This window comes from Protopterus annectens, chromosome 2.part1, assembly GCF_019279795.1.
Source record: "Protopterus annectens isolate FY-2018-M chromosome 2.part1, PAN1.0, whole genome shotgun sequence".
In the NCBI taxonomy this organism is placed as follows: Eukaryota; Metazoa; Chordata; order Ceratodontiformes; family Protopteridae; genus Protopterus; species Protopterus annectens.
The window spans coordinates 328,248,811-328,274,462 of NC_056729.1; the positions used below are offsets into that span (position 1 = coordinate 328,248,811).

Consider the following 25,652-nt stretch of genomic DNA (forward strand, 5'->3'; position numbering starts at 1 on the left):
TTTGCAGAGATTGTAATACAAATGAACTAATGCTATTATCTTCCAATCACAGCTCTATGCTCCAGCCAACACAGCTACAACATACTGCAATTAATTAAATCTTCAAAGTTTCCACTCTAAACCCTACAACTGAGCATCACAGTATAACCTTGCAAAAAGCCAATGTCTTCTGATCAAATCTCATGCAAGCCTTTAATCTACTTGTACCTCTCAGAAACGTGCTAAATATGACAACTTCATAATCTCAGAACAAACACAGAATTCCTGACAAGGCACAGACACTAAAGATTTATTTACCATAACAAATCTGCATGGACTAGGACTAGAGGTCTTAGTCAACTCAGCAAAGAAAAGCTGTCCCAGGCTCTAAATCTTCCTCCTCACCTTTAACATCCTGTTCCACATATGAAGAATGCTGCTCAAAAGTGCAACAAAACCAAGAACAAGGAAAAACAGTAGAGGTCCCTTCTATACGTTCTGTCCATTAGTTCACAGGGTGGTATGTTGAAGAGGATGAGATGCAACCATTAGGATGTATTGTTACAGTAAGTACATAGCTTTTGTATCTCACACAGTCAATCATCCTCTAAAACATTAGGAAACAGTCATCAGTTTGCCCTATTCAGTGCCATCACAAAACAACCCTTTGTGTAACTGGCTCTGGAAACCCAGTCCTTGAGATCATGTCCATTCTTCTAGTGCCTTGCAAGTGTATTTAAAAAAAAAAACCTAGTGTTGCAGCAGCACAAGTTTTACCCAGAGATGTGCTTCAAAAGAATGTGAGATGTAACCACTACCCTCGCAGAAAGTGCTGCATTTAGTAAGCTACTGTTGTAATCAGTAGTTCAAAATTTAATGAATACTACCATCTAGATAGAGTGACCGTTGATTTCTGATTTGAAAATTGCAGACAGAGGAACAGCTGGTCATACTTTTTCTCTCGCCATGTCCCAATAAAATCAAACTCATTTATGCACATTCACAGAATATAAAATCTTTTCTCTCCCTTGTTCTGGGGATTTGTAAAGAAAACGGGGAAGTGAATGGCCTTGTTTAGGGACCAAGCTATTACTACTTTAGGCATGAAGGTAGGACTAGTTCACAGTGTGATGTTATCCCTGCGAAAAATCAAAATGGTTCTTTGCATATAATGAAGTGTAACTCCGAAATGTTCCAAACAGAGATAACAGCACCCCAACGTCAGTCTTCCAAGACAGATATACGAGAGGCATGGAAGCAGCTCTAAGGATGACAATGTGAATTTTAGCAAACTGTAGTTCCGCTCCTATAGTGCAGTAAGGCCTCCTGTTTGGTGGTCTGAGGTGCAATACCCCCTTCAGGAATTCCTTAACTAGCAGATGGAAATAGGGGGGAATCCACTGGCAAGCAAGCTGCAACAGCTGATGTATGTACTTTCACAGGAGCATCAGGTAAGAAAAATGGACACCTATGCCAAATTTAAGTTGCGGTCTCTGGAAAGGCACCACACAGAAGAAGTCATCCATTTTTCTAGGCAGGATTTCCTTGTGTTAGGTTTTCTACTCTTGCTCATAACATTTAGCATATCCTCCAAGAATATATGGCTGAAAGAGATGAGTGCCGGATCATCCACACTATCAAAGTTCCCATGTTCTGGTGCAGCAGACCTTATGTTTGTGTTAAGAGGTCTACACACTGAGGCAATAGTATAGCTATCAATAGCTTTTTTTTTTTACTTCTTCTCTATCTTCCGCAACACCCTAACAATAAGGGGTACTGGAGAAAAAGAAAACAATGAAACAGACCTGCACCTGGAATACAGAAGGAATCCATTATCCATCATCCAGGCTTCTGCATCACCTGCTGTTCTGTTGCAAAATACTTCAGCTGCCTAGCATCTGGAAAACCAGAACGTTGCTGTTCTGGGGGACTTCTAGTACGGCATTTCCTTGGGTAGTAGCTGTCCATGGAGTCAGTGGTTCAAAACTGAACACAGCTTTATGAAAGTTAAAAAGTGCCATGAGAGAGTTTTTTTTTTTTGATCGTTTTAAGTAGTCAGTTAAAATTACCTTAAGAGAATCTGCTTAAATACGAAAAGGGATGTGAAGTATAGGAAAGACTTGATGAACAGTCATATTTTACAGTTATTGTTAAACTGAGCTTAAAGTATTTCTGGAAGCTGCCCAGGCATGTTTGGACTGTTTAGAATATAAAGCTATAGACTTTAAAGATAGAGCTCAGTAGAAAAACAAAACTGTCACATGCCAGAAGGCTATGAAAATGGGGGCTGTGAGAAGGCAATGACTAAACTGATAGCTCAATGGACTGGCTTAGAGGAATCTCTGATAAAATCAGAAACGGCACTCCATATGAACACCACAGGGTGAGTTCCTGGGTAGGTGATGGCCTGTTACTAACGGGTTTCAGACAAACCTTGAGATAAAAAGAATTGTTGAAAAGATTGTGGGAACCAGACACGACACTTATGATGACAGAACAAAGAATCTTTTGCAAATCAAGATTTTTCATTCAAAATCAGAAAAAAAGAGAAGTGCATTTAGTCAAGTAATAAGGATGTGTAAGAAGGGAGTCATATAGGTTCATAGATTGGTACTAGGCTATCGGCCCTAGGGCCTATACAAGCCTAGCCATAACAATTCCTTGGCTATTTCTTCCCCCACTATTTACTTCCCTGTACCCCTGTCTAGCAGGGTGACTGACGTGAACACCGGGGTGAATTTCCTTTCTCCCATCCAATCGTCAAGGTTCCTTTTGAAGAGGGCCAAAGAGGCACTCTGCTTGACATGTATGGGCAGTCTATTCCAGAGCCTGAGGAGTCTCTGGGTCAGGAACCTATCCGTCCAGCATGTTTTGTTTATTGTGATGACAAGGTTTAGATCCCTGGAGCATGTGGCTCTGAGGGACTGGGATTTCTTTAAGTGAAGCATGTTCAATAGCTCTGGGTTTGACATGGCTTTGTATGTTAAGCAGAGATCGCCTCTGAGTACACGATATGCGACAGAGTACAGCTGGAGTTTTCTAAGGCAGTCAGCGTAGGGCATCTGCTTTAGGCCTGTGATTCTTTCAGTGAGGTATTTCTGCGGCCTTTCCAGTTGTTGCAGATGTCTTGAGAGGTACACACCAAACGGGGCGTTGTATTCTATAATGGGTCTAATGAGGGGTGAGTACAGTGGGACAATGACTTCCTTCTTTCTGGATGAAAAGCCCTTAGTGATTAGGTTTTCCACATAGGATTTCCTGACTGTTGTGGCGATGTGGTTATCGAAGGTGAGACCACTGTCCAGCTGTGTCCCCAAGTCTCTTATCACACTTTCGGTGTTTAGTGCACTGCCACCTATGTGGTAATTCATGGGTACATGTTTTTTTCCCAAAGGGGATAACTATACATTTCTTGGCATTGAGCTTGAGCTCATGGCTCTGGCACCAAGAATCTGTTTCTGTAGATTATCCACATCATTTGGGGATTCAATAATGGCTCCCAGTTTGCAGTCATCTGCAAACTTTGTTAGCCAGAGTCCCTTAGTGTTGGCTTGTACTTCAGAGAAGTAGATGCCAAACAAGAGCAGTCCCAGGACTGAACCCTGAGGTACTCCACTTGTCTGGTGCTGGATTTGGAGTCGGCTACTTTTACAGTGTGGGTTCTGTCAGTAAGGCAGTTGGCAACCATCGAGTGATGTAGGGATTAATGCCCAGCTTAGTAAGTCTATCTATGATTCCAGAGTGGGGGATGGTGTCAAAGGCCTTGGTGAGGTCCAGATAGGCTGTGTGGACCGCCTTACCCTCATCCACAGCTCTAGAGACTGATTCGAAGAAGTCAATCAGGGTCAGGAAACAACATCAGCCCTTCATGAACCCAAACTGGGTGGGGTCCAGTGTTTGAAGGTTGCCAATGTCTTTGTTTAGAAGTTCTATGATAATATGTTCCATGGCCTTGCAGATCAAGCTCGTCAGCCTGATGGGGCGGTAGTTCCCAGGATTCATGGTGGATCCCCCCTTGTGGAGTGGGATAACTGTAGCTGTGCACCACTCAGTGGGCACGAAGCCTGAGGTGAGGCTATGATTAAACATAACACTTAGGTGAGGTGCCAGTTCATTTTGTAGTTCATGTAATACACAGCTCGGGATGTCATCTGGTCCCATGGATGCTGTTTTCTTAGCTTTGTAGAGTGCGTTTTTTACCTGTGTGGCCATTATTACCGGAATTTGGCAATCTTCCGGTATTGAGATGGGCCGTTTAGGGGGTGAGAGGGGGGTGAAGTTGAAACTGAATTGATCTGCCAGGATACTGGCAATATCCTTGGGATCAGTATATTTGATGCCATTCTGTTGTAGCTCAGAGCAGATCTGAGCATTGCCATTTAGATTCTTGACATAGTTATAGAATGCCTTGTGGTTGGTCTTTGGAATTTTTGGCAATTTTATTTTCATAAGTAGCTTTGGAGGATTTTATGACGGATCTCAGCTTCTTACTGAGGCTGGTAAGGGAGTTTTTTTTGCATCCTGGGATTTTCCTCTTTTCTGCAACAGTTTCTTCCTTTTGTTGTAAAGTTTGTTTATGGATGCATGTATATGGCAGATGTCATACCAGATCATCATGAAAATTCATCTACAATGAGCAAGCAGATCCTTTACAGATCCAAAAGAAACTATGCAATGGATGCTGAAATCTGTTAATTTAAGAACAGAAGTGGGAGGAGAGAAAACCAGGCAAGAGCAACTTGACAGTAGCAATGAGGACTTTGGAAGAAGTGTGTGGGGGGAGAATGTTCAAGAAGCAGAAGTCAAAAGAAAAGTTGGATTTAGTGCAAAATGTGAGAAAGGAAAAGAAAGAAAAAGTATGAAGGGACTGTCTCAATCTGAACCTTCTTGTAAGAACTGCACAATTATCTTGAATTTTACTCCTGGTGTTCTTTTAGCAGGTCCAGGGGATATCAAGGACAGTGGATCAGCTTCTGTAATGTAGCAGGTGTGGACTGTTACTCTACAACAAAACTGAGCTGCTTATAGACTTATACTGTGGTTATCTGATTAAATACACAGCACCCACCAAGTGTAAGCAGCAGCACCAGACAAAAGGTGTTATTTTTCCAGTTTCTTGTAATTAAAGGTGTTACTTTTCTGGTTTCTTGTAATTAAAGGTGTGACTTTTCTTTATGGGATTTATACAACTTAAGCCATTTTATGTGTATGCTTCTTGGGCACTGAAAAGCTTTATTATGTGATGAAGTGGGTACTTTATTACACACAGCTGTTGCTAATCTCACTTAAATCGCAGTGACGCAAAAGTCGGTTCTTGAACTAGAGTATTTACATACTAAATGGGATGTTGATGGACATTACCATATGTCAAGCATGATTACTTCATTGATATTTGTAGCAGATACTTTTTTCCATTAGATAACTGTGCTGGATGCTTTGTATTTTTTCCCCATCCATCCACAACCCCTTTTCCCCCATTTTTACACATAGGATTGGGGTCACTTCAACAGTGAGAATCATCTAGAGAAAAAAATATAATTAGAGAATGGTATGTAAGGAGAAAGCCAATTGTTTAGATTGCATTACTTGGCAACTGTTTTGTGCGTGTGCAATCTGGATGAAGGACAGCATGAAGCAGGAAACTAATTAGCCAATAGTCACAGCACAGACTAATTCCCTGCAACTCATTATGGTTAGAGTTCCATTTTTTATGATACTTAAATTTTTATTACTTTAATGGGATTATTACATTTTATTTTCTGTGGAATACAACATGACCAAAATGGAGGCAAAATTAATGTACATGATTTATATGCGGATAGGAATCCCTTGCGAAATTTATGAGCTCAACGTTACCATGTGTGTGATATCCAGTGGTGCTTTTAAAAGGAAGCAAGATGGGAAGGGGGGGAAGGTAAGTACATAATAGTTTGGTACTTGAGGGAAATGTGAAACTAAGGAGAAGTGGAACCCTATGCCAACCAAGTGCAGTGCCACAGTTATGGTAGAAAACGGAGTTAGAAAAGGTGCCATTCAAAAGACAAAGTGGGCATCTCTGAAAGGGAGGTATTTTATATAAATATGTATAGAATTGGACAGGGTACCAAGGGGAGGGAAAATATTAAATGTAAGGGATTAAAAGGAGACTGAAGGGAGGTAGCAACCTAGACCTACAAGTTCTTAAAAATAACCAGAGGAAATGGAAGGATAGTAGGCAAGCAGTTATTCGGTATGCGAGTCTAAGAAAACATGGGAAGGTATATGCTGTAACCAGAAGCAAAAAGAATTAGGAAAAAAAGGGAAGAGGATGGAACCTATTGTATGATGAGAGAGTTACAATTTATTATCAACTCACGGAATGCAAATGGCCTTAACAACAGAACTGAAAGAAAGAGCATTTTTACTTATGTTAGAACCACCATGGCTCAGTTAGTGCTAACACAGGAAATTCATCTGTTGGCAGAAGGGAAAAAGGTGGAAAGAGGGAGATGCAGATTAGTTAGTGAAGCGTGGGGTAGTAAAAGACAATGAGGAATTGTTAGCTTAAGAAGAACTGGCCCATTGAAATGGGAAGTAAAACTGGGGATAAAGAGGGTAGATATCTGGGTATTAAAAGAAGAATTGAGGTGCACGCATGCACTATAGTTTTGGTTTACATTCTTTTCAAAACCACTGTGCACAGGATAAGAGATATTTTATTAGAAACTGTAAAGTTCCTTGAAGATCTGGGAATATTTATGGGGACTGAAACATAACGAAGGATAAATCTGATACAGGCCGCAAGGTGAGAGGGGTTACTAAAGAGGGCAAATATCTGAAATAGTTCATGCAAAGGGTAGACCAAGTGCATACCCCAAGGATTTGCAATACTAATATGTTTGGGGGGGGATTTAATTTTTATTCAGGAAGGTTTCAAGGTTTGTCAAGAACAGATAAGGACTGCATCACAAAGGAGCATGTAGGATAGGTGGAAGCAGGTTAACACAGACCCAACAGTTTTTTTTTTTCAGATCATGCAGTGATTAAAAGACACTGAAGATTACCAGGAAGGTCACTAGACTAAGAAAGGAAATGGTTAACTAATCTTGCAAAACAAAATTGAGGGCAAAGGAAGAAGGAATCAGGGCTAGCTGGGAGAGAAAAAAGCAGAAATTAGATTAGAAATGCAAAGACAGCAAAAAGTTTAGAGGGTATATTGGGAACAGCACAAAACAGCTATGCTAAAGGAGCTAAATGAGACACAAAAGGAAGAGATTAGGAAGAGAGAGACTGAGGAGATGGAAATTAAACAGATATTGCAAAAAAATGAGGAAGAGTGTATTCCACAAAATAAAGTGGCGATGAAGAGATTATATTTTCAGAATTCACTGCGGTGGTGGTGCTGCGGTAGCGTTGTCGCCTACAGTTAGATGTTGCCCGTTCGATACTCAGAGCGTCTTCTGTGTGGCGACATGCATGAACGGGCGTTCCTTCGTTGAAGGTTGTGTGTTAGGCCCGGCAAGCCAGCACGTAAAACTCTACTGCCAATCATTAGCGGACCGGAGTTCCGCTGTGGCGACCCCTAACCGGGAAAAGCCGAAAGACACAAACAAACAAATTGAAAGCAAAGACAGCACTGGCAGGCAGGTTGAGAATAAGAAGCTCAAAAAGAAGTGCATCAACTTTTTTTTTTTTTGAAAAGGTAAAGCAAGAATGACCTTAGACTAAATTCCCTGAAACCTTCCAAAATTTCATCAGTCTTTGTACACAAAAGAAGACAGATAAATTGATTCAAGAAAGTTATGTAATGAGGAACTGTTGACAAGTGGGCAGTTCTGTTCAATCAAATCTTACAGGGGAACTGCCACCAGCCTCTTGAAGAGAGGCAATAACAGCAGTAATACATAAAGAGGGGAAGGACCCTATTTATTATGCCTCACATTGGCCAGTCTCCATCCTTAATCATAATTATAAATGTTTATGCAAATACAAACAGATTAGGTATGATCTTTCCAAAGATGACGAATAGAGATTAAACAGGGCTTGTTGCTGGAAGAAGGGCTGCAGATAATTCGATAGGAACACGGTTACTGATGCAACATGCCCAAGAGTCTGGAAAGGATCAGACACTGGTTTCACTGGATGACAAAGATTTAGACAGGATAAGATGGGGAATATTTACTTAAAGTGAAAGAGAATGGGTAGACATGATAAAGAAATTTGTATAATGGGGCAACAGCCAAGGTTAAAATAACACACAGGTCTGTACAGGACTTCCTCAGACTATGCCGTCTGAGTCTGTGGTGAGCATTTTGAATCCCCCGAGTTAATATGAAAGGTATCTAAGTTTAGTTGCAACTGGTTTACCGACAATAAGAGTTATCTCCTTATGCAAGGAGAGAAGGGGGAAAATAATACTTCAGATACTGGATGTGCTGTCAACATCTGCTCCAAAGGTACCTTTCTAGCATTCTCATATGCAGTCTCGCAAAAGAAACCATCAATATGCTGTGACAGTGTTCTCTTCTGAAATTGCTTGGAAATAATTGGACAATGAGAGTACTTTGTCTTACGGGAGAAAGGCATGCTGTTGGTCTGTGTCAGGCAGCACCCCAAGGAACTGAATTTGCCTCGTCAAGGTCAGTTCATACTTTTACAGGTTTAAATAGAGAGGCCTAGGTCCTTGAAACATGCAAGGGTAAACAGCAAAGCCTTCCAAATTCCTTCTAGGAAAGCTGTCTAAATCTGGCATCTAAGTAGGAACAGATGTGAATGTCCTTGGTCGTGCATTAAGCAATTACTGGAGCCAGAACTTTTGCGAATAAACTGGGTGCAGCAGACAAGCCAGAGGACAAAGAGGTGAACTGGTAGTAAACTTCCCTTGTCTCGAATCTTAAAAACCTGCTGTACATCTTTGCATCAGGAATGTGGAGGAAGGCATCCTTTACTACCAAGCTGACTATAAAGAGCAGAAGACACAGAAGGTACTGCAATGTGATTTACTCAGAGAAGTCTCATTATTAGGTTGTCAAGTACCTTCTTTTCATAGCACCAGAAAAAAATTACGGAGTAAAATCCTGTCCTGCTCTAAAATAGCTGGGACCAAGTAAGCTTGTCTGTAGAGAACAGAGAGGATTTTTGAGAATTTAGTTCTACTTAGGAATTGCAGTTTGTACCAGTATTTCAAATGAAGATGACCCACCCCACCACAGCATCCTGGCTATGATCACATTATTATCAATGAATTAACCACTCCCCTTTAAGCATTCTGTCAGTGCAGGAGATAGGTTCTGCCGTTTTGTCCTCAAACGGGCATTGACAAAGGCTACCATCACCTGCTTAGATGGCGATACCCACATCCTCCCATGGCTCCCTGCACAATGACATGCCTCCAACTCTCCTGTGAAGGCTGTGCTAGTAGGCAGCAGCATGAGCTGGCTGGGGCCAACCCCACGAGAGGCATGCACATCCTGCCTGCGCCATCAAGCATCCAAGCTGCTAAATGAACTAAGGCGGCCTGGGGATGTAGTCAAGTACCCCTCTATGTCACAGGCACAAGCTTTATCCTGCATAATTTGAAATATCTCCCCAAATTTGGGGGACTGGGGAATCTTCCTCATATCAATACTTCATTCTGGGAACTCCAAAAGAAAATCATTGTACTTCCTGTGGCACAGCCACTTTCTCCACTGCTTGGGGGGTAATAAGGAAGGGGAAGAAGCATAAAGTATAGTTGTGTACACTTACCATAAATGTAGATGTTAGAGTGTATTCACTGTTACAATCATTACATTTGGGTAATCCTGCTGGCAGGTTGCCCTCAGTCGGCCTGAATTCCAATGTCCTGGGTCCTGCGTCGGCTGCTGTCGCCCCTTCCCTGACGTCAGGTCGTCAGGGGTATAAAAGAAGCAGCCAACGCCATTTTCTTTAGTTTTTCTTGCCCCAGATGTCAGGTGCCCCCTAAAAGGATAGCCAAAATTTATATATATAAATAGTTACATGCACCAATATAAACTTTACCTTCATCTACAAGCAAATACACCACATAGGTTGTATAAATCAGAGAAGGAAAGATAGGTTCCCAACAGAAGAAAAGGGGGATGGCGGGTGGGTAACCTGGACTGCAACAGTGAATACACCCGAACATCTACATTTATGGTAAGTGTACACAACTGTACTATGTTCTCCGTGTTTCACTGTTGCAGTCATTACATTTGGGTAGAGTCCCAAAGCTATGGTTGGGAGGCTGGAGCTAAACAGCATTAGGAGCGGCTATGAGGCCCTGCAGAACTGCAGTGGCAAAGCCTGCCCTGGATTTAGAGTCGAGTGGCAGATGATAGTGCTTTGTAAAGGTGTGCACTGAACTCCAAGTAGCTGCCTCTAAAATGTCCTTGGTTGGTACTCCCCTGAGAAAGGCTGCTGAAGTGGCTGCAGCTCTGGTGGAATGTGGCCTAATGCCCTTAGGCACTGGCTTGCCATGTTCTAAGTAGCAGAAATGAATGCAGTGGGCTATCCATTTTGAAATAGTTTGCTTTGAGATAGCCTTTCCTTGTGATCCTGCAGCATACGCCACTAGTAATTGCTCTTTCTGAAAACTTTGGTCCTGTCCAAGTAGACTCTAAGCTGCCTGTGTACGTACAAAGAATGCAGAATTCTTTCCCCCTTGTTCTGTGGATTTGGATAAAAAATTGGCAGATGAATGGTTTGGTTAAGAGCCACACTGGACACCACTTTAGGCATACATGTTGGATTTGTCCTCATGGAAATCCTGTACGGATAAAAAATTATAAAAGGTTCTACAGCCATGAGTGCCTGTAGCTCTGAAACTTGTCTTGCAGAAGTTACTGCTAGGTGCAGAGCTGTTTTCCAAGATAAAAACTTTATATCGGCAGTAGCAGCCGGCTCAAAAGGAGGCAGGGTGAGTGTTTCCAAGACATAGTTGAGGTCCCATGCAGGCATTGGTGATCTCCTTGGAGGCCTTAAATTTTTGGCTCCTCTGAGGTACTGTTTTAATAAGGGATGAGAAAAGATTGGTGGTTCTGTATTGTAATGAGCCGAAATGGCAGAGGCATGAATTTTAATAGATGAGAAAGACAGGCCATTGTCCAGCATCTCAGTTAAGTATTGTAAAATTTGAGGAATATTTGGCACAGCTGTATCCGTTCCTTGTGCCTGGTTCCAAGCACAGAATCTCTTCCATTTTCCAGCATAAGATTTTCTAGTACTAGGCCTTCTGGCTTCTAAAATGACATCCATCACAGCTTTGCTGAGACGTGTGTTTTGTATGACTACATTATCAGCCATGCTGCCAGGTTTCAAGTCCTGAAATGGCTGTGCAGGATCTGATCGTTTTGCTGGGACAGCAGATGTGGTACTTGAAGGGTCCAAGCTGGGCATTGAGACAAGCTCCTTAATATTGGGTACCACTGCTGGCGGGGCCAGTCTGGTGCAATCAGTATCATCTTTGGCTTCTCTTGTCTGACCTTTAGGAGTACCTTGGGGAGGAGAGGCAGAGGGGGAAAGGCATACACTGGTAGGTTTTTCCAGCTGAAGGACAGGGCGTCCACTTTCCATGCTTGTCTGTGATAAATCCTTGTGCAGAATCTCATTAGTTGGTAATTGTGAGGGTAGGCAAATAGATCTATGTCTGGGAATCCCCATTTCCTTGTTATCATGCTGAAGACTTGTGGATCCAGCTGCCACTCATGCGGATCCATGAGGTTTCTGCTTAGTTCGTCTGCCAGAGTATTTTTCTTTCCTGGCAGGAATTGTGCCTGCAGATGTACTTAGTAAGTCAATGCTGTGTCCCATGGCTAGTCTGCAAAGGGGGTAAGAACGTGTGTCCCCCTGCTTGTTTATATACCACATGACCGTGGTGTTGTCTGTCTTTATCAGTAGTTGTCGTTGTTGGAGTAGGTCCTTGAAGGCTGTCAGGGCATTTTGAACAGCTAGCATCTCTTTTTGATTGATATGTAGATGCATTTGGTTTGAGGTCTATGTTCCCTGAATGCATTTTCCTGCCATGTGGGCCCCCCAGGCATAATCTGACGCATCCGTTGTTAGTGTTTGCCTGGCTGGGGGTAATGTGAATGGCTGCCCCTTGTTTTGGTGACAAGCCTTTGCCCATCAAAACTCCTGTTGCAGGCAGGGAATGAGAGTAATTATAGTTTCCAGGCTGTGGCAATGTTGAGTCCAAACACTTTTTAGGTACCATTGAAGTTTCCTCATATGCAGTCTTGCATACGGAATTAGTAGGATGCCATGAAGCCCAAAGCCTGCAGAATTTTTCTGGCAGAGAACTGGGCCTTTGTTGCTAACATGTTGAAGTAGGTAGTCAGTTGTCTTCGTTTATCTGGCGTGAGATAAGCCATCTGGGCAGTTGTATTTAAGCTTGCACCCAGGAATATTATCTCTTGAGAGGGTACGACTTTTGATTTGTTTTTGTTGACTGTGTACCCTAGGCATGTTCGAAGTTTTTTCAAACGCCAGATGCTGTAGAAGGAGGTCCTTGCTCTCTGCTTGAATTAGACAGTCGTCCAAGTAAGGATATATTTGTATTCCTCTTTGTCTGCAGAATGCAATTACTGGTGTCAGGCACTTTGTAAAGACCCTGGGCGCAGTAGATAAGCCAAAGGGCAGTGCAGAGAATTGGTAATGCATTGAGCCAGCCTTGAATCTGAGGTATCTTCTGCATATTTGTCTGACTGGGGCATGCAGGTATGCCTCTTTTAGGTCTAAAGTTACAAGCCAAGCGTTCTTGTCCAGCATGGGCAGTAGCTGCTGTAAGGTCAACATTTTGAATTTTGGTATATCCAGGAATGTATTCAGAATTGATAGGTCCAGTATTGGCCTCCAGGCCTTGTCCTTTCTGGGTACCAAGAACAGTCAAGTAAAATCCTTGTCCCCGCTCTTGCTCTGGCACTTGTTGAATGGCCCTCATGTCCATGAGGGATGAGACTTGTTTTTGTGCCTCTGCCCATTGATTTTTTGGCAGATCTGACAAGCCGTCTGCCTTTGGCAGGGTATGGAAATGGAACTTGTAGCCTTGCGACACGATATTTAGAACCCACTTGTCCTGGGTTATAATGTGCTAATTTTCCCCCTAAAGGTGCCGTCAGGAAATAAGTGTTTGGTGCAGGCAGGGGGAAGTCATTGGGACGGTTTCCTGTAAGGTTGTGATTTGTCTTCTCCACTTTTGGAGGTAGAAGCACCCCATTGCTTTGACCTGTATGAACCTTTGCACCTGGGATCTGCCTCTAGGGCGTCTGGGTCTGCCCCTTTGAGGTCTGTCTGATACAGGAAAGGACCAATTCTTTGTTGGCCAGTGTCTGATAAACCTAGGTGGCTGTACTTGTAAGAAATCTTTGACCGTTTGCATAGATTTAGCCTTGTCCTCCATTTTCTTTAACACCTCCCCTGCCTTAACACCAAACAAAGAATCATGCTGTAAAGGTGCATCCAATAATTTAACTTTAACATGATCAGGCAGATTTTGTTCCTTTAACCAAGCATGCCTTCTAATTACATAACCTGTAACTGCGGCCCTGCAGCAGGCCTCAAAAGAATCAAAACCACATTGCAAATGATGTTTTCCAACTTGCTCAGCTGCATGAAATATATCCTGCATTTCCTTGTTTTCTGCACATTCAGAATTTAACAACATTTTCTGTTTAAGCAATGCCATGACATGTTGCTTATATTTGACCATATGAAACTGACAGTTTAAGGCCCTTATAGCCAAAGTAGATGTGAAAACCTTTTTTCCCATCTATCCAGTGTCCTAGAATCCCTGTCAGAAGGGAGTAGGGTTTTTTGCAGAGGAAGCCTTGGGACCCTGGGAAATAGTTTCTGGGTCTGCAGCAGGGTTTTTAAAAAGGAATTTATGTGAGTCAGGAACCCTGTAATATCGGTCAGGCTTAACAGGTGCTGGAGGGTAAGGAGTCAGGGGTAAGGCTAGACTCCGAAACCACATCATCTACAATGTCTAACACAGGAGGGATGGCTAATGGCTTGTGCTGAGGTAGTAACAGGAAATCCCTGAGGCTCTTTTTAGACTCTGAAAAATCTTGGCTCTCCCAATGGAAATGCTCCCTCATGATATGTAAGGTTTCACCCAAAAGAATAACCCTCAGGAGGAGAAGCTGAAGGTATGGATTCTTCAGCATCAGAATCCTCATGGGGGGAAAAGAATATTCCTGATCAGAAGAGGAATCAGTAGAAATGGAAACCTGATCTGAAGATTCATAGTCAGTCTCTTGCCTAGGCCTCTTATCAGGACGGGGATGGGAACCCCTGATTAAGGTAATCAAGTCTTCGGTCATTTTGAGCATCTGTTTTTTGGGCATGGAGGCCTGTCCGCGTGGCTCTTGAGGTAGCTTCTTTGCCTTTGAAGGTGCTTTAGTCTTTGCCTTTGAAGTCGGTTTAATGTATAGATGTTTGGGTCTGAATACACCCTCAGAAGCCGGTGCCTGCTCAGCGGCTCCAGACCCATCAGAAGGAACAGAGTCCGAGGCTCCAATACCTTGAGTTTCCAGAGGCATGGCCGACTCCACGTGGGTGTCGGTAGTGGCCTACGACTCTAAAGTAGCGGTTGTCACGGGCTGCGAAAGCGCCTCAGTGAGAACCAGTGAACCGGCGACTGACTTAGAAGCTTCGTCGTCGGTTTTGGGCCTCGGTCTTTTTCTTTGCGTTTTTTGTGAACTCCGGTAGTCTGATGGCTTTCCGACGACATTTCTGGATAATTAAATCTGCGTCCAAAGTAGTTTAAAGCATAATCATACTGACGCTTAATAGTGCGTTGGTTAAATCTAGCACAAAACCGACAACCTAGAAAATTATGATCAGGGCCTAGGCAAGGAATACAGTAAGAATGAAAGACCTTATGAGGTATTTGCTTCCCACAAGAAATACAATTATTAACTTTTTCTGACATCGGTTCTGGAGCAAGAAAAAAGTTTCCCCAGTGGGGTATTTAGCTTTATAGAAGACTTCGGATCAGAAATTCGAACTCAAAATCTCAGGAGTCATCCGTCTGGCACTTGCGAACTGCTTCTGCTTTGGGCACCACGCGGCAAGAAAGACTAAAGAAAATGGCGTCGGCTGCTTCTTTTATACCCCCGATGACCCGTCAGGGAAGGGGTGACACCAGCCGATGCAGGACCCAGGACTTTGGAATTTGGAATTCAGGCCAACTGAGGGCAACCTGCTAGCAGAATTACCCAAATGTAATGACTGCAACAGTGAAACACGAAGAACATCTGTACTATGACACTATTGTGTGGTTTTCACTGTCAGCACTGTGATCCTCTGTCCCAATATGGTACGCAACTCCAGAAGGCTAAGAAATCAATCTATGGTAGGCTTCAACCATAGCCAAAAGTACTGTAATTCCCAGTGTCTTCCATGCAAAGCGCAGCTATCATGTCTGGTCACAACAATGTTGAAGACAAAGGACTAGGGCAAACTCAGACAGAAACAAGTACCAAAAATCTTGGGCAACATTATCAACTAGTCACACCAGACCCTTAACAGAAAGGGAACACCAACACAGACTGGGATCACAGCCTTAGGGTGGGGGAACTAAAGACTGAAAAGTCGGAACTACAAGATGGTGCTAAGGATACTGTCAGTGACATAAGGCCAAAGTGATTTCAATGCTGGAGCTGGTACTTGGCACCAACTGATCCAACATGGAACCCATTGTCTACGACAAAACCGGTGCAGGAAAATCAATGCAAATTGTCATATACAGGATACTTAACGGCCTTGTTGGAATTCGCACTATAACCAGGGCTGATGAGGAGCAAGAAATAAAAGCTGGATAAGGAAAACCTGGCTCTGTCTACACTGAAACCAGAGGAAGACAGGTGGATACTTCTCTCACCCTACAGGCAAAACACTACTTTGTACATAGACTATGCCAAGCTGTCAAAGTTAGAAAATGACACCAGTGTGAAGGTCTTGAAAGGCATGGACCTACAAAGGACCAACCTAGTTAAATAAATTTCAGAGAAGGAGGTCCACGGCACTAACCATCAGCTTTGGAATGCCAGAACCAGTAACAGCTTCGTCCTCCCATCTAGACTTCTTGACAGAGATCTCTTTACGAAAAGAAACGTCCAGTCAAAAAAGTATACCTTATTTACCTATGCCCCTGGGTTTTTCTGTGGAAGCTTCAGGCACAGACTCCTTAGAACTTCGAAAAAAATTCAGTCAGAGGTATCTCACCACTGGGCATCAACCTCTTAAGAATAAAGCTTGTTCTCCCTATCAATTAAAGCCTTACTACTGAAGAGACTATATAGCTCACAAAGTACAGTTTTGTACCTACCATAAATGTAGATGTTCGAGTGCTAATACAGCTGCAGTCATAACAGATGGGTTCTCCTGCCGTCAGGCGGGTCCTCGGTCAGCCGAATTCCAAAGTCCAGGTCCGGCACCGGTTGTCGCCGCTTTCCTTCCTGACGTCAGTGCGACAGGGGTATATAAGACACAGCCGACGCCATTTTCTTCAGTCTTTCTTGCCCCAGATATCAAGTGCCCCCAGAAGGAAGGCAATATATATATATTATATATTATATATAATCATGCAATGCAATATAATCAAAAATCAGTAGTTGCAAGCAAATACACCATAGAAGGATAACCCAATCAGGTTGTAAGATGAGGAGTTAGCCACTAGGTCTGTACCCAGAGGGGAAGGAGGGAGGGAAACCTGGACTGCAGCTGTATTAGCACTCGAACATCTACATTTATGGTAGGTACAAAACTGTACTACGTTCATCGTGCATACAGCTGCAGTCATAACAGATGGGTAGAATCCCAAAGCTACGCATAGGGTGGTAGGCACTAGGTGGAACTGGGAGGAGCCAGAATGCCCTGCAACACAGCAGTGGCAAAGCCTGCTCTAGTTTTGCAGTATAAAGGTAGGTGGTAGTGTTTAGTGAAGGTATGCACAGAACTCCAAGTGGCTGCCTCCAAAATATCTTTGGTAGGGACTCCTCTGAGGAAGGCTGCAGAGGTAGCTGTGGCCCTTGTGGAGTGGGATCTGATGCCTGCAGGTACAGATTTACCATGAAAGGAGTAGCAAAACCGTATGCAGTGGCCTATCCATTTTGAAATTGTCTGTTTGGAAATTGGCTTCCCTTGAGCTCCTACAGCATAGGACACAAAGAGTTGTTCTGATTTCCTGAAAGGCTTTGTTCTGTCCAAATAGTAACGTAGCTGTCTATGGATGTCTAAGGAGTGTAGCAGCCTTTCCCCTTTGTTTTGAGGATTGGGGTAAAAGGTAGGTAGGTGTATGGCCTGATTTAAAGCTACCCTGGATACTACCTTAGGCAAAAAAGAGGGGTTGGTTCGTAAGGAAACCCTGTCCTGATGGAAGATGAGAAAGGGCTGCACAGCCATGAGGGCTTGTAGTTCCGAGACCCTACGAGCTGAGGTAATAGCCAGAAGGAAAGCTGTTTTCCAGGACAAATATTGCAAATCTGTTGAGGCAGCTGGTTCAAAGGGAGGCAATGTTAATTTTTCTAGAATGTAATTAAGATCCCAGGCTGGTATTGGTTGTTTCCTTGGAGGTCTTATATTCTTAGCCCCTCTGAGGAACTGCCTTAAGAGTGGGTGAGAGAATAAGGGTGGATCAGTGTTGTATTCTGCAGAAATGGCTGAGGCATGGATTTTGATGGAGGAAAAAGTCCACTGTTCAACAGCTCAGCTAGATACTGTAATATCTGAGGCAAATTCAGTTTTCTAGGGTCCTGGCCCTTTTTCTCATTCCAAGCGCAAAACCGTTTCCATTTTGCGGAGTAAGCTTTTCTAGTAGATGGCCTTCTGGCCTCCAAAATGACATCCTGCACCTCCTTGGAGAGTAGGGTCTGTTTTGGTGTTAAGGAATTTTCCATGCAGCCAGATTGAGTGTTTTCAGCTGACTGTGAAGAGTTTTGTAGCTGTGTTGAGTCAGGAGAAGAGGCATTAGAGGTAGGGTCCAGGGAGGAGTATGTGTTAGGCTTCTCAGGAGTGGGTACACCAGTGTTGTCTTGGCCAGTCTGGAGCAATCAGTATCATCTTTGGTCTGTCTGCTCTTGCTTGCAGTTAGCCTGGTACAATTTGCTAGCATCTTGAAGTACTGAGTTAGTTGCCCCTGTTTTTCTGGCGTAAGATAAGCCATCTGGGTGTTTGTGTCCAAGTTGGCACCCAGGAAAATTATTTTCTGAGATGGTGTTAGCCTGGATTTCTCTTTGTTGACTGTGTATCCCAGAGAATTCAATAACCGTGCTACATAAGCCAGATGTTCCAGAAGTATGTGTTTGCTGTCCGCTTGGATCAGGCAATCGTCCAAATAAGGGTAAATTTGTATCCCTTGAAGTCTGCAGTAGGCAATTACTGATGCCAGGCATTTCGTGAATACTCTGGGCGCAGTAGATAAGCCAAAGGGCAATGCAGAGAATTGATAGTGGATTGAACCTGCAAGAAATCTGAGGTATCTTCTGCAGCTTTGTCTGATTGGGACATGCACGTATGCCTCCTTGAGGTCCAATGTTACCAGCCAAGACTCCTTGCCCAGCACGGGAAGAAGCTGCTGTAAGGTGAGCATCTTGAATTTTGATGCAGTAGAAATGTGTTTAGGATGGATAAATCCAAAATGGGTCTCCAATCGGTTCCCTTCCTTGGTACCAGGAATAGTCTGGAATAAAAACCTTGACCTTGTTCGTGAGTAGGTACCTCTTGAATAGCTTTCATGTCCATGAGCTTTGAAATTTGTATTTGAGCCTCTGCCCTTTGATTGTGTGGCAGGTTGCGGATGCCTCTCATTTTGGAAGAGTGTGAAATGAAATCTGTAGCCTCTGTTTATAATGTCCAGGATCCATTTGTCTTTTGTGACAATATGCCAATTTTTTGAAAATAATGCCAGCTTTCCTCCCAAGGGTGCTGCCATCTGAGCCTTGCTTGGCATGCAAAGGGGAAAGTCATTGGGTTTGTTTCCTGTATTGTTGTGCACTGTCTTCGCCACCTCTTGGTGCTGGAGATTGCCATTGTCTGCCTCTATATGATCCTTGAGATGGTCCTCTGCCCCTTGTGCGCCTGTATCTGCCTCTTTGGGGCTTGTCCGTGGCTGGAAAGGACCAGTTTTTTGAAGGCCAATTTCTGCTAAAACGTGGTGGTTGTACCTGTAGAAAAGCTTTGACAGTTTGCATAGATTTAGCTTTTTCTTCCATTTTCCATAGCATCTCCTCAGCATTAGTACCAAATAATACATCCTTTTGTAAAGGAGCATCTAGTAGTTTAGCTTTAACATGATCAGGCAAGGTTTGTTCCCTAAGCCAGGCATGTCTACGAATGACCGATCCTGTAACAGCAGCTCTACTTGAGGCCTCTAGAGCATCATAGCCACATTGTAAGGTGTGTTTACCCACTTGTTCTGCACTATGCATCATATCCTGCAACTCCTTCAAATCTGGTTGTTCAGGTTATGACATTTTATTCCTTAATTGTGATAACAGAAACTGCTGATATTTAAGCATATGGAACTGACAATTTAAGGCCCTCATGGCTAGGGTGGCCGAGGTATATACCTGTTTTCCCCACCTTTCTAAGGATCTAGACTCTCTCTCGGAAGGTAATGGATTCTTAGCAGTAGAGGCCTTCATTCCCTTGGGGCCTTGAGAAATGGTTTCAGGGTCAGCATTATGGCTTTTGTAAAGAAATTGGTGTGAGTTAGGAACTCTGTAGTACCTATCAGGCTTGACTGGGGCAGGAGGCAGGGAATCCGGATTAAGGCAAGTCTCCGAGTAAACATCATCAAGTATGTCCAAGACAGGAGGTATCGCCAGAGGTCTGTGCTGAGGTAGCAAAAGAAATTCCCTAAGCCTTTTCTTGGAATCTGAAAAATCTTGGCCTTCCCAATGGAAGTGTTCCCTCAAGGTATGCAAGGTTTCCCCGAAAGAAAAATCCTCTGGGGGGGATACAGAAGGAACGGACTGCTCTGCATCAGAATCTTCAAAAGGGGAGTACGAGTGTTCCTCTTCATCAGAATGTTCTGAAATAATGGAGCCCTGGTCAGAAGAGGGAGAATCTTCCTCCACTCTGGGTCTCTTGTCCGGAGGGGGTTGGGAACCCCTGATAAGAGTAATTAAATCCTCAGCCATTTTGAGCATCTGCTTTTTAGGCATGGGGCCTGGAGATGGGCCCTGTGCAACAGGCCTCTTGGAATGCATGGCTGATTTAGACTTAGTGAAGGCCTTTATGGAAAAGGAAGAAGAAGGTCTGAAGACACCATGGGTGGAAGTGGACCTGTCTACATTAAGAGGCTCAACACTCACAGTGGCTTCGGTAGCTGTAGTCAGGGTATGGGCCGAGGAACCTGCGGTCTCGGTTACAGAAGACACCGCCAGAGAAGTGTCGGTAGTCAGGGGCTGCGTAGGCGCCTCGCTGAGAACCGGACCACGTGTAGCCGGTTTTGGCGTGGTGTCAGTGGAGACCACGGACCTCGCGTGTCGGTCTTTGTCCTTGCGTTTTTTGGACAAAACTGAAGTCGGAGTCTCCGACGACATTTTATAATTAAAAGCTTTACCAAAAAAGTGCTGGGCGAACTCCGCCCGACGCTTAATAGTGCGTTTATTGAAAGTAGCACAAAAGCGACAGCCCGAGACGTCGTGGTCTGGGCCTAAACAAGGTATACAGAGGGAATGGAAATCCTTATGCGGTATTTGCTTCCCACAAGAAATACAATTGTTAACTTTGTCTGACATCGGTCTGAGGCAAGAAAAGTTTCCCCAACGGGGTACTTAGCTTTAAAGAAGACTTCGGTTTCCAAATTTTCGTAATTTCAGGTGCTGGCCGACCGGCACTTGCAAACTGCTTCTGCTTCGGGCACCGCGCGGCAAAAAAGACTGAAGAAAATGGCGTCGGCTGTGTCTTATATACCCCTGTCGCACTGACGTCAGGAAGGAAAGCGATGACAATCGGCGCCAGACCTGGACTTTGGAATTCGGCCGACCGAGGACCCACCTGACGGCAGGAGAAGCCATCTGTTATGACTGCAGCTGTATGCACGATGAACATCTGTCTTTCAGACACTGCAGCCCAAAGCACATAGTGCAGAAGAATTTCATGTCCACAGTGCTTTTTCCTTTTTTTATTTTTTTAATACAGACTTTCCATAGTCATAAATTAAACCAGAAACTGCACAAACCACCATCACCAAGTCTAACATTCAAAGACTCCCAATACAAAGAAGAAAAAAACAGAAGAAGATTTGCAAATTTCCACTCCTGAAATACCAGAAAACAACAAAAGTCTGAGCACTAGAGTACAGAAAAGAAATGTCACCTACTGGAGAGCGGGAGCACCATTCCGAAAAAGTACAGTTGTGTACACTTACCATAAATGTAGATGTTTGAGTGTATTCACTGTTGCAGTCATTACATTTGGGTAATCTGCAGGCAGGTTGCCCTCAGTCGGCCTGATTAACAAAGTCTTGGGTCCTGCGTTGGTTGCTGTCCCTTCTTCCATGACGTCAGGGGTATAAAACATGCAGCCGACGCCATTACATCAGTTTTTCTTGCCCCATATGTCAGGTGCCCCCCCCCCCCAATGGGGAGCAAATAAACATAAAAACACAAAAGTATACCTCCAACCAAAAGCAAATACACCAAAAAAGCTTTTAATCATAGTAAAGGAAAAGACGAGGTATAGCCAGAAAAAACTAGGGAGCTGGAGGGAGGGTAACCAGGACTGCAACAGTGAATACACTTGAACATCTACATTTATGGTAAGTGTACACAACTGTACTATGTTCTTCGTGTTTCACTGTTGCAGTCATTACATTTGGGTAGATTCCCAAAGCTATGGTTGGGAGGAGGAGTTTATACAGCATTAGGACCAGCTATAAGGCCCTGCAAGACAGCAGTGGCAAAGCCAGCTCTGGATTTAGAGAAAAATGGTAAATGGTAATGCTTGGTGAAGGTATGTACAGAACTCCAGGTAGCAGCTTCTAGGATATCCCTGGTAGGAACACCTCTGAGAAAGGCTGCAGAAGTAGATGCAGCCCTGCTGGAGTGAGATCTGATCCCCTGGGGGATAGGTTTTCCATGGTGCTTATAGCAGAAATGAATGCAATGGCTTATCCATTTAGAAATGGTTTGTTTTGAAATAGCCTTTCCCTCTGCCCCTGCAGCAAATTCTACCAGCAATTGTTCAGATTTTCTTCGAGATTTAGTCCTGTCCAAGTAGAATCTTGTCTGTGCACATCCAAGGAATGCATAATCCGTTCCCCTTTTTTCTGTGGATTGGGAAAGAAGGTTGGCAAATGAATGGACTGATTAAGAGCCACACTGGAACCACTTTGGGCTTGAAAGATGGATTGGTCCTGAGAGATACCCTGTCCGCATGAAAGATGATGAAAGGCTCCACTGCCATAAGGGCCTATAATTCAGATAGCCTTCTAGATGAAGTGATTGCTAAAAGGAAGGCTGTTTTCCAAGAAAGAAATTTTAAGTCTGCAGTAGCAGCTGGCTCGAGAGGAGGTAGAGTGAGTTTCTCCAAAACAAATTTAAGGTCTCAGGGCAGGAGTAGGGGCAGGGGCTCTCCTATGTGGTCTCAAGTTTTTTGCCCCTCTGAGATGCTGCTTGAGCACAGGATGAGAGAAGAGGGGTGGTTCTGTGTTATTGTGAGCTGAAACAGCTGAGGCGTGGATTTTAATGGAGGAAAAAGACAGGACCTTGTGAAGAATCTCAGTTAAGTATTGCAAAACCTGAGGTAAATTGGGTGCTGCTGTGCTCATCCCTAAAGACTGGTTCCAGGCAAAAAATTGTTTTCATTTATCAGCATAAGATTTTCTAATACTAGGTCTCCTCGCCTCCAAGATGACATCCATCACAGGTTTGCTGAGGGATGATAAGGGTGAATTTAAGTGATTAGCCAGGCTGCAAGGTTCAATGTTGGAAGCTGAGGGTGCAGAATTTGGTTCTCCTGCTGAGACAGCAGGGAAGGGGTCTGAGGCAGGTGCCATGGAGATATTTGTGACACACTGCTCAGGAGGGGGTACCAGTGTTGGAGCGGCCAGTCTGGAGCAATCAAAATCATCCTTGGTCTGTCCTGTCTGACTTTTAGTAGAACTTTGGAGAACAGAGGAAGAGGGGGAAAGGCGTAGACTGATAGGTTTTTCCAGCTGAAGGACAGAGCATCCACTTTCCAGGCTTGTTTGTGGGGAGTCCTTGTGCAAAACTTGTCGAACTGGTAGTTCTGGGGGGAGGCAAATAGATTTATGTCTGGGCTCCCCCATTCGCTTAACATGTTGAAAATCTGTGGTTCCAGTTTCCACTCATGTGGGTCCATGAGGTTTCTGCTTAGTCCATCTGCCAGTGTATTCACTTTTCCTGGCAGGAATTGAGCATGTAGATGCACTTGGTAGCTCAAGGCTGTGTTCTACAATGCCATGGCTAGTCTGCAGAGGGGGGTAGGAATGTGTACCCCCCTGCTTGTTTATGTACCACATAACCGTGGTGTTGTCCATCTTTACCATTAGTTGTCCTGGATGAATGCAGTTCTTGAAGGTTGTCAGAGCATTCTGTACAGCTAACATTTCTTTCTGATACATATGTAGGTGCATTTGATTTAGGTTCCATTTGCCCTGAATGCACTTCCCTGCCAGGTGAGCCCCCCATGCATAGTCTGATGCACCTGTAGTTAGGGTTTGGGCGGCAGGGGGTAGTGTGAATGGTAGTCCCTTGTTTTGGTGGCAGGCTTCTGCCCACCATAGGAACTCCAGGCGTAGGCAAGGTATGATAGGAATCATTGTTTCCACGCTGTGACAATGTCGACTCCATAGACATTTTAGATACCACTGTAGTTTCCTCATATGCAGTCTTGCATATGGAATTAGAAGAATGCAGGAGGCCATGAACCCCAAGGCTTACAGTACTTGTCTTGCAGATAGCAGGGTTTTTGTGGCCACTTGTTTGAAGTAAGTTACCAAATGAATTTGCTTCTCTGGCGTGAGGAAAGCCATCTGGGCAGTTGTACTCAAGCTTGCACCCAGGAATGTAATCTGTTGACAGGGTACCAGTTGTGATTTCTTTTCATTTATGGTGTTCCCCAGACAAGTTAGAACCCTTTTTACAAACGCCAGATGATTTAGAAGTATGCCCTGGTTTTCTGCCTGAATTAGACAATCGTCCAGGTATGGGTATATTTGAATATTTCTTTGCCTGCAAAATGCAATAACTGGAGCCAGGCACTTTGTGAATACCCTGGGCGCAGTAGACAAGCCAAAGGGCAGTGCAGAGAACTGATAATGCGAATAGCCTGCTTTGAAGCGTAGGTATCTTCTGCAAGATTCCCTGATTGGGATGTGCAGGTATGCTTCTTTTAAATCTAGAGTTGCCAACCAGGCATCTTTGCCTAGCATAGGAAGTAACTGGTGAAGAGTCAGCACCATGAATTTTGGAATCTCCAGAAAGGTGTTTAGAGTAGACAGGTCCAGGATTGGACGCCATGACTGGTCTTTTCTGGGTACCAGAAAAAGCCTGGAATAGAAACCTTGTCCCTTTTCCTCTTCTGGTACCAGCTGAATAGCCCCCATGCTTAAGAGGGAAAGTACTTGTTTTTGAGCCTCTGGCCACTGATTTGGGGGCAGGTCCGGCCACCCGTTTGGTGTTGGCAATGTGTGGAAATGAAATCTGCATCACTAGGACGATATATTTAAAACCTATTTGTTATGAGTTCCCAGTTCTTTGCAGAAGAGCAATCTTTCCCCTCCAAAGGGGCGGTTAAAAGATAAGTGCTTAGTAATTTTAAAAGGAGTCATTGAGACTGTTTGCTATAGGGGGAGTTGTCTTGTTATTTCCAGATTTGGAAGTGGAGGCCCCCCACTGCTTAGTTCGGAGTCCCCTGGGACTGAAACCTGGGGTTTTTGCTGTGTCTGGGTTTGGCTTGAGAGGATCTAGAAGGGGCTGGAAAGGACCAATTCTTAGTAGACCAGTGCCTACTAAATCTTGGAGGTTGCACTTGTAAGAAATCTTTTAACAGTTTGCATAGATTTAGCTTTATCTTTTTTAGAACGTCTTCAGCCTTATTGCCAAACAGGCAGTCCTGATTTAAAGGAGTATCCAACAATTTAGCTTTAACATGATCAGGCAAAGATTGCTCCTTACGCCAAGCATGCCTTCTAAGTACAGACCCAGTAACAGCAGCCCTGCAGGAGGCCTCTAAAGAATCAAAACCACATTGCTAAGTATGTTTTCCAACTTGTTCAGCAGAATGCATTAAATCCTGTAAATCTTTATTTTCCACACAGTCAGGAATCAATATAATTTTCTGTTTAAGCAGTCCAATAATATGCTGTTGATATTTTAACATATGAAATTGGCAGTTTAAAGCTCTGATTGCCAAGGTTGCAGAAGTATAAACCTTTTTACCCCATCTATCTAGCGCCCTGGAGTCTCTATCAGAAGGGGTAGGATTTTTAGCAGCAGAAGCCTTAATGCCCTTGGGTCACTGAGAAATGGTCTGCAACAGGATTTTTGCAAAGGAATTGTGAGACTCAGGAACCCTGTAGTACCTGTTAGGTTTACTAGGAGCCGGAGGCAGGGAATCAGGGGCCATACTGGATTCCGAGAACACATCAACAATGTCTAGTACACGAGGTATAGCCAAAGGCCTATGCTGAGGTAGAAGGAGGAAATCCCTAAGCCTCT

The 25,652-nt window shown here is 43.8% G+C and overlaps 1 protein-coding gene across 3 annotated transcripts in view; it reads right to left on the reverse strand.

The window, feature by feature from the left end:
* The window catches only part of RBPJ (recombination signal binding protein for immunoglobulin kappa J region), a 1,681,970-nt gene that overhangs the window by 823,938 nt on the left and 832,380 nt on the right, over positions 1-25,652 (reverse strand). The window lies entirely within an intron of this gene.